This window comes from Peromyscus maniculatus, chromosome 4 (genome assembly GCF_049852395.1).
Source record: "Peromyscus maniculatus bairdii isolate BWxNUB_F1_BW_parent chromosome 4, HU_Pman_BW_mat_3.1, whole genome shotgun sequence".
Lineage (NCBI taxonomy): Eukaryota > Metazoa > Chordata > Mammalia > Rodentia > Cricetidae > Peromyscus > Peromyscus maniculatus.
The window spans coordinates 154,738,846-154,748,969 of NC_134855.1; the positions used below are offsets into that span (position 1 = coordinate 154,738,846).

The 10,124-nt window shown below is 43.1% G+C and overlaps 1 long non-coding RNA gene across 1 annotated transcript; it reads left to right on the plus strand.

The window, feature by feature from the left end:
• Positions 1-339: 339 nt before the first annotated feature.
• LOC143272797 (uncharacterized) lies at positions 340-7,014 on the plus strand. Its single transcript, XR_013050377.1, has 2 exons — positions 340-465; positions 6,706-7,014. It is a non-coding gene; the product is annotated as an uncharacterized LOC143272797 (long non-coding RNA).
• The last annotated feature ends 3,110 nt before the right edge of the window (positions 7,015-10,124 follow it).

Genomic DNA, 10,124 nt, shown 5'->3' on the forward strand with positions numbered 1-10,124 from the left:
ACGGTACACACACACACACACACACACACACACACACACACACATACAAAGAGAGAGAGAGGGAGGGAGGGATGGAGGGATGGAGGGAGGGAGGGAGAGAGAGAGAGAGAGAGAGAGAGAGAGAGAGAGAGAGAGAGAGAGAGAAGAAACCTAATAAAATCGTTAAAAAGTAAAGTTTTGAATGAATTACTTATGTTGTGTCTAAGTGTTTACACATTCCTTTAATGAAGAAAGTCATCATTGTAAGTTGTTAACTTTTCATAGAACTGAAATATGTAGATTACTGTAGGTGTAACAGCCTAGAAACAACAAAACAAAATTGCTATTTATCTTACCCATAGAATATTATTCCTCAATTCTGAGTTATAGGAAAGACACTCTGGTAATGGACTGGAGACAAACTCTACAGACAATTTTATTTGAGGCTCCATGAGAGAAAAGGAAATAGAAATCACCACAAAAGAGGTATTGTTTTTTCTTCCTTATTATTTACTTATTGCTACAGTTACTTATTTGTGCGTTTGTTTGTGTGTGTGTTGGATAGAGCATGCATGTGGAGGTCAGAAGGGCACTTTGTACCACCACGTGGAGCTGTGTTAAAGGCCCGCATGGGAAGACTGAGAACCACTGCTCCACGCCATCTGCCAGCCCTGCCTTACTTTTGCAAGTGCATCGACTACCACATCCTCAACAAAGGCTAAAGTCCAATATGATCACGGTCATGTGACAAGAGAAGAATAGATTTTGTCCCCCTTTTCAAGCGCATATCTAATCCCCAAAGTAGAAGTTGCCATTTGGAAATTTATTTATTTATGTATTGACAGGCCTTGAACTCCTGATCCTCCTGCCTCCACTAACCAAATGCAGGGATCACAGGCATACAGTACTGTGCCTGGCTCTCTGAGATAATTTTAAAGAATGATGTTAGTTGATTGTCTGAGATTGTAGCTTAATGGAGCATATGCCAAACATGTGCAAGGCACTGGATTCAAGAAAGATGGGGTGGGGGGGGAAGACTAGAAAGAATATCAGCTATACACTAAAATCCATCCATGCACAGATGACAGAGATTTGGGCAAATTTACCAAATAAATAAATAAATTTAGTGTGTGGACACTATTGTGCCATAGCACATGTGCAGATCAGAGGGCTTGCAGGAGTCAGATCTTTTCTTCTATGTAGGTCCTGAGACTCCAACTCAGATCATCAGGCGTGACTGAGGCACCTTTACCTACGGAGCCTCTTGCCAGCCCTACGAGGAAGTTTTAATATGGGTGGAGATTTCTGTTATAGATTTTTTTTTGGGGGGGATCAATGACTTAGAAAAAGAGATCAAGCTTATAGGAAAAGGCTGGGGTGTACAAGGTAGCTCAGAGATGTGTGCTTACCTAGTTAGTACATGAGAGACCCTGGGTTTGTCCCTTAGCACTGAAAATACAGAAAACAACACAAACAAATAAAATCTCAAATCTAAACCAAATGAAAACCAGGGAAGTTGCTCAGTTTTCTAGAAGGGAATCTGTCTAGACTATCAAAGTTTTAGTCTGCTTGGCTGTACCAAGTCTATTTTCAGGGTACACTTGCTCATCCCTCAGTCCTGGTGGGGCGCTGACCCCAGGACCCTTCCTTTGCAGATACCAAAATCTGTGACCATCAAGTACTTTGCCCATAGTTCCACATTTGCACATGATTGGTGAACATTCCCCTGTAGACTAAAAAAAACCCAGCAATCCAAATGGCTTCCTCTTTTTATTTCCAAATGACAAAGTTTTGTAATGCAAACCAGTTAAATATTGTAAAATGACTACCCCCTCCCTCCCCAAAATTCCCACATGGTGACACAAAAATCATGTCTTTAATGTGCACTTAAATTCATATAGTTATCATAATGAACTCTTATTGCTTTCATGGACACCTGAGAAACCAGGGCAGAGAGAAGGGAAGGGTTTGGGCCCAAGAAATAAAGCTAGCAAAATTGGATAGCTGGTGCCAGAGCCCAACAGTGTAAATCCTGAGCATCTCCTCTCAACTGATATTCTCTGTCTTAAGTAATTCTCCCTAGTAGAAATTATTGTAGATATACACAAGTACACAAAGAAGTAAATATGCTTATTGCGGGCCTGCCTGTTATCACAAAAACCAAAGCTACATGTGCTGTGGTATTAATGGTGTTTTTCCATTTTGTAAATTCTAAGCACCATGAGATCCGGGTCTAACTAGATCTACCCTTGGCAACTGAAAACAACCTAAGCGTCCATCCCTCCTGTAGACTTGGAGCAGGTGACTTGAGATACTTGGTATGACATGGAGACCATGCAGACAGCAGCATGTACTTAGGCAGTGATGGCAGGGTCCAGAGAGTCCAGACATGCTTAGGACACATGCATCTTCCTCCTAAAGTCTTCAGTCTGAGGTTGGTTGAATCTATGGCTGTGAAAACCATGGGTACAGAAGGGTGGTTGTAAATTAAAGACAAAATAATGAATTGATAGAAGAGTTGTGGGAAGATGGTCACCACAGCGCTGCAGACAAAGGCAAATATCACTTACTCACATGTTTACCACAGAGTGCTTGGTCAGTGAATGATACATGCCAAAGGCATGCCAGGCGCTCATTAAGAGGGAAGCCGGGCTACAGTATGGTTGTGGCGCACACCTTTAATCCCAGGACTGGGGAGACAGAGGCAGGCAGATCTCTGTGAGTTTGAGTCCAGCCTGGTCTACAAACAGAGTTTCAGGACAGCCAGGGCTACTCAGAAAAACCCTGTCTTGAAAAAAAAAAAAAAAAAAGGAAGTTGGAAGGAAAATATGTGTTAAAACTGTGGTGAAGGGATGGAGAGATGGCTCAGTGGTTAAGAGCACTGACTGCTCCTCCAGAGGTCCTGAGTTCAATTCCCAGCAACCACAAGGTGGCTCGCAGCCATCTGTAATGGGATCAGATTCCTTCTTCTGGTGTGTACATAAAATACATGAATAAATAGATCTTTTTAAAAAACAAACCACAGTGAAGGGATGGGGCAATGGTTCAGTGGATGAAGTCCTTGCCATGAGAACCTGACTTCAGATCCCTAGCACCCACATAAAATGTTGTGTGGGCATTGGAAGCCCATCTGGAACTCCAGTGCGTGAGACGGGGAGATGGGATCCCAGAGCAAGCTGGTTAGCTGGACTAGTCCTATCAGTGAACTCTGGATTGGGAGACTATCTCAATGGAGAAGGTGGGGAGTGATTGAGGGAGACTGCTGATGTCAGTGTTAAGTTTCCATACACACCCATGGGCACACAGTTATGAACACAAATACAACCATGCACACCACACACACGTACACATGCAAAAAACAAAAACAGAACAAAAAACTCAGGATGAGATATCATTCAACACACTGGAGAATGGCCACCATAAAAAAAAAAAAGTCCAAAAGTAATAATTGGTGGGGATTTAAAATGGTTCAGAAACAATGTCAATTCTTTACAAGCCAAACATAAAACAAACCCACTTTGCACTGTTCCACTCCAAGGGTGCAACAAAGAGGCCACCAAGCCTGGGGACTGAAATGAATGGTCAGAGCAGCTCTGTTCACGGCAGCCCAGCGTGGAAGCCGCTCAGTGCCTGTCAGCAGAGGAGGTGATGAAGAACTATGTGTATGTGTGTGTGTGTGTGTGTGTGTGTGTGTGTGTGTGCTCATGTGTGTGTGCTCATGTGTGGGCTGGAATACCATTCAGTTAAAAAGCATTGAACCTTGGACACATGCCACAGTGGATGAGTCTGAAGACACAAAGCTAAGTGAAAGAAGCCAGGCAGAAAAGAAGTCACTTCATAGGGACACAAGCTGGTCAGCATTTCCAGGGGTTGGGAGGAGAACAGACTTGGGAATGGCTGCCGCCTGGAACAGGTTTTCTTCAGGGGATGATGACAGTGTTTTGGAACTGCATAGAGGAGGCAATGAATTGTCTCCCAGCATTGCCAAGTCACTAAAATGATACTGAACTATTGACTTCAAAGAATTTGGTCTTATGTCCTCTGAATTTTTCCTTGATATGAAAAAAAAGAGAATGGAGAAGAATATTTCATAAGGGAAGATGTTCACAGAGTGTTTGGGGGGGGAAATGGAAGGGCAAGCAGATGGTAGTGGGCCTAGGAAACCACCACTGTACTGGCATGTGTGGAGCACATGCAGAATAAACAGCAGCAGGTTTCATACACTGACTATAGTTAAAAAAAATTAAAGTGTGTGTGTGTACGTGCATGCACATGGGTGCCCATGGAAGAGTGTTAGATCTTCAGGAACTGGAGTTACAGGTGGTTGTGAGCTTCTGGATGTAGGTGCTGGGAGACAAATTCTGGTCTGCTGGAAGAGAAACAAGTGCTCTTAACTTCCAGCCATCTCTCCCACTCTTTATTACAATTATTTTTTAAACAACCACAACAACAACAACCACAACACCATCTATCAGAGATGATTTGTGGCAGGGTGATTCTGTGGTGGGATTATTCTTATTCAGAAGGATTTCATTCTCCCCTCATCTATGGCGAGCATGGAATGTTTTGAACTAAGAAAGAAGTTGCATAAGTGATTCAATAAAAATAGGAATATAAAGTGGGGATTATGCCTCTCAGTTCACAAAGAGAGCCCATAGCATCAGGAATCACAGGGGCGGCTTTCACCCGAGCCCTGTGTTTCCCACTGGGTGAAGAGCAGGATGTATCATGCTGAACAAACAAGCCGCTTCTCCAAAGAGGCTCCGAGGAGCTTCTGTTCAAAGACTTAAACCTCTTATTTCAAATAATACCGAGGCAATTACAGTCACACAATTAAGTTACATGACTTTCAAATGCACTCAAATATACTTATAAGAAATATCATGTCAAGAAAATAAACCCACATAGTGCATTTAAATACTCCTTTAATAAACCGTAATTTGCTTAAAATCATTAATAAGAGCTCATTCTTTTATGTAGCAGGCACATCAAAATATGATGAATTTAACCAGGATGAAATAAAATAGGACACATTGTTTACCAGTTCTCCACATAGACTACTGTTCAAAGGCAGCTCCCTAAGTGAAAATATATGTATTTTCATGTCAAGAGGAAAATGGATCAAACTGAAAACTTAGCAAACAGGGAAGCCACGTGACTGCCATTGGTGTTACTAAAGAAACAGTGAACACTCCATGAAAAGAACAGTCCTTTCCAACAGTTTCTCTACTTGTGCAGACTGACTCCAACTTTTTCAGACTCTTTGGTCTCCAGATGTGCAGGCGTTGCTGTGAGCAGTTTCTGCTCTCCTGTTCCTGCGTGTGATACCTGCTCCTGGCCTGGGTATTCGCACGTCTCTGTGTGTTCCAGGCCAGGGGCTCAGGGCACCATCTCAGGTCGTGGGCAAAGCTGTCTGCATCTATAGATCAATATCAACAGAAGACTGGTGTTAGGAGCTGGAATCCTAATGGGCCTGAACATGCGCATTTGAGCCTCTTCCAGGACCAAGGGCTGCCCGTGTGGACTGGGTGTGACCTCTTGCAGGTGTTCATCTAGAAGTCTGAGAGGGTCTGGGCAGGACACCCAGTATCTTAGGTGCCCAAGTGGTACACGTCCCACTGCTCCAAGAACTAGGAACTTGGTAGATGTTGAGACTCAAGCAATGAGGCTGGTGTGAGGGGGAAGGAAGGAAAGTGGAGGGCAAAGGTGGGTGGGGACAAGGTCAAAGGACATTACGTACATGTGTGAAATGTATATGTATCTAATCATATACAGTGTGTGTGTGTGTGTGTGTGTGTGTGTGCCAATAAAAGAAACCCACTGAGTTATTTCTTCTCATGCTGAAAATGATCTTGGTGGGACCACAAAGCCCACTCTGACCCCGAGAGTCACCTGACAATATCAGGGGTTCCAGCTGTCTTTGGTAGAGGTCTTACGGGGAAGGAACTGCTGGGTTGCCTGGAGCTTGGGCCCTTATAGCTATATACTCAAGCATGGCTATATGTTACTGTTTATAAAGGGAGAGGTTATTCATACTTCAGTGTTCCAGTAGTGTGTGTGCATTTGTGAGTATGTGTGTGCATGAGTGTGTGTATGTGTATGTGTGTGTGTATATGTATTTGTGTGTGAGATTGCTCACATTCCTTAAGACAGTAACTCATTTCATCCCACTCTGTATTGGAAGAGAGGGAGGGGCCAAGGAGTGATGGTCTGTTGATTAAACACTTAGGGACAAACATATAGACCAAGTTCGATATCAGAATCCATGTGAAAACATGAGGCACAGGCACGTGTGTCTGTGTCCCCAGAGCTGGAGGAGCAGAGACAGGTAGATTCCTGGGGCATGCTGGGCAGTCAGCCTAGCCTACTTAGAAAGTACCAAACCAATGAGGGACCCTACCTCAAAACAAACAAACAAATCAACAAACATAGCAGCTACAACAAAACAACCCAAGAGAGATGGTACCTGAGGAATGAAAACTGACATTAACTCTGGTCTCTGGATGCATGCTCACACAAGTGCATGGGCATCTTGACACACACACACACACACACACACACACACACACACACACACACACACACACACCACTCTACTGCCCTAAAGAAACAAACAGGAGAAAAAAAAAAAAACACCCAAAGAAAATAAATTAGAAAAAGATTCCTGCTCTACTTGCTAAGAAGCAGAGAGCATGGCTGGTAGTCATTTCTGTTTTTGTTTTCTAGGGCGACATCACCGAGTCTCTCTGGAGCATCTACAGCTGGGTTGCTTCTGACATCGTGTCTGAGTGCAGACACACGACAGCACCTGAAAACAAATGGCGGCCTCTTTATTGAGTTTTCGCCTTTCCTGTAGATTTCCCTTGGAACACTGGGCTGACAAGCCAATTGCCATTTCACTCTAGAGATTTGAGTGACACTTGCCACTGAAGATGAAAAGATGAGCCCCGCCCATTTCTGTACATAACTGGGCACACAGCCAGTGTTTTAAGTTGCAGACAAATGCTAAAAACAGGATTGTAACAAAAAAGGAAACTCATGGAGGTGTCTTATCACATTATTTTTCTTTATAGGTGGGACAAACCACCACTGTTTCCCTCTTGGCTTCACTTCACTTTGGCATTTATTGCAGAATAATATCATAAGTTGGGGCAGACCATGAGTTCAGGGACAGGAAAAATGCTGCAAGTCGCTCTGAGATTCCCAGAGGCTGCTGGCTCCATCTCTGCCTTCAGCTCAAACGGAAGTTTGGACAAAACTCTTCTAGGGCTGAATGAGAGCAGGACTACATGACAGAGGGGTCTGATCATTACCAAAGTCATCACCCTGCTCTGCCCATTGGAGTCATGAAGAAGTAGGCTCACCCAGTAAGACATCAGCTAAAGTCGGTAATTCTAACTTAACAGGAGGGAAAGTAGGGTTCTAACAGATCTATCACATAGATGAAGGTTATCTGGAAACGTGTTAAACCAGAAACTACAAAAGCAGACTCATAATTTTACTTTAGGGTCTTAGCCAGTATGTGTGTGTGTGTATGCATGTGCCGTGGCATGTGTAGGGTCAGAAGACAATCACAGGCATTGTTTTCTCCTTCCACCATGTGAGTCTCTGATGGAAAATACAAGTCATCAGCCTTGGTGGCAAATGCCTTTACCCACTGAGCCATCTCCCTGGGTCTCCTCCTCCTCCTCCTCCTCCTCCTCCTCCTCCTCCTCCTCCTCCTCTTTTTTTGTTTGTTTTTGAGACAGGGCTTCTCTATGTAGCTTTGGCTGTCCTGGAACTCTGTAGATCAGGCTGAACTCAGAGATCTGTCTGCCCCTGCCTCCCAAGTGCTGTGATTAAAGATATGTGCCATCGTTGCCTGGCAGTGGGGCCTCTCACTGAACTGGGAGCTCACTTATGCTTCTAGGCTAACTGGCCAGTGAGTTCCCGAGATCCTCCTGTCTCAGTCTCCCAAGCACTGGGATTCCATGTGCATACCACCATGCCTTGCTTTTTTCATGGGTTTGGGGAGTCTGAACCCAGGTCTTCATGTTTCTATGACAAACACTTCACCCCGAGCCATCTCCTTGGCTCTCTAGCTAATTCTTGAAGTGCCAGAATCCAGCAGCTGCATATGCTGCTTTCAAAGATATGTGTCTTGATTATTGGTGCCTCTAGACATACAGGAAACGAATGATTCCACGGGCTGGTTTTACAGCACCTCCTTCAGAGCTTATCTGACTGCACGCAAACAGTGAAAATACACATCGGCCAGAATGCGTATGCAGCTTCCAATGAAATCCATGCCACTCTTTAGAAGGTTTTACACAGAACAAGACAGACATTAGGTTGAAAATACAACAAAGATGTACAAGTTTGGAATGTTGAAAGAACAAGTTGACTCTTGCCTGAGAAAGTAGAACCCTAGCATGTGGCAAAGGCTGCTTTAATTTGTTCCAGAATTTGCTAGAGGTGAGCTGGATGGCAATTTAAACAAACGGGCTGATAAACTTTTTGTACTAAAGTATAAGGAAGATTTATAGACAACAAGATGAGATAAGGGTTTGACATGGCTTATTCAGATGCAAACAGTTACAATTTAAATATTTAATTATATTAATTAGCAAATAATCAAGAAAAGACAAAAATACTATCAGAGTAAGAGTAAAATTATAAAACTCATATTATTACTACAGTCTTGTTTTTTGAGAGACCTTGTGTACTCCAGGCTGGTCTTGAACTCACTATGTAGTCAAGGTTGGCTTTGAAGTCCTGATACTTCTGATTCTGCTTCCCTGCTGAGATTACAAGTATGCATTCCTGTGCCTGGCTGTGGCCACAATCTTAATATGTATATTTCGTGAGTGTTCCAACATGGAAGATGCTGCTGGAAGAAGGATGTTCAACAAACAGCAAGCAGGTTTTATAAATAAAGTTTTATTGACACGAGACAACACCAACCAATTGACATATGACCTGTATCTAATTTTGTGCTTCAGAGGCAAGGACAGCAGTCACGGCAGACCCATTTGCTTGTTGCTAAGTGTAAATTATTTCCTCTTTGGTCCTGGATGAGAAAGTTTACCGACTCTTGGCCTTTACTCTGATTCTGAATAGCGATAATTCGTGGGTGCTTTAAGTGTATGAACTGACGAATTAACCCATTTTGCTTCTGTTTGTTTTTATATACCCAAAACAAATAATGTGTTTATTTTAGAACTCGTGGCTGATCAATGCTTAAAAAAAAAAAAAAAATACCAAGCCAGTCACCAGAACTAAACTTTCCGCAAGTTGTTTTCCTAAAAATAAACGAGGCAGAGAGTGAAAATGACATACCATGGTTATAAGTAATAAGATTCCAGTTCAGAGCTAAAGACTGCCCTCAGACTGGTAGGCCAGCAGTAGCTACAGGAAGCGGTAACTTCGCTTGAACAAACCCCTCTCCCTGGTTCTGCAGATTTTTCATCAAGGCCACATGGCTGTTGGAAGAATATTCAACATGGTGGGAGATCAACCTATATTCACCCCACTTTTCTTTTTCCCAATGAGAAGACATTAATTCATGCTGGAGAGCTAAATTTTTAACTACACAGATGTATGGTTTCAAAACTTGGTGTTTTCTTCAGTACTATATATAGTCATAAGGGTAAGAATGAAAATAATTTCAATGTTCAAAGCATAGTGTGTGTAAATTTTCCTGTGTGGATGTGTGTGGAGGCCAGAATTTATGCTCAGGATCTTTCTTTACTTCTCTTCACCTTATTTCTGAGACAGAGTTTCTCACTGAATTGGGAGCTCACCACTTCCACTGGACTGGCTGCTGAGCAAGTCTCTGGGATCCACCTGACCCCACTTGACAGTTCTGAGGTTATGGACATGCACTGTCATGCTTGCCTTTTCATATGAATGTTGAGGACCTGAATTCAGGTCTTCATGCTCATGAAGGAAGCATTTTATCCACGGAGTCATCGTCCTCACCCCCAAGACACAATTCTTTGTTTTGTTTTGTGAGATGGAGTGTCACTATGATATCTTGGCTGGTCTGGAACTTGTAATGTAGACTAAGCAGGCCTGAACTTGTAGGGTTCTACTTGACTCTGTCTCTTGAGTGCTGGGATTAAAGGTATGGGTCACCAAGCCCTTAATTTTTAATTAGGGATAAA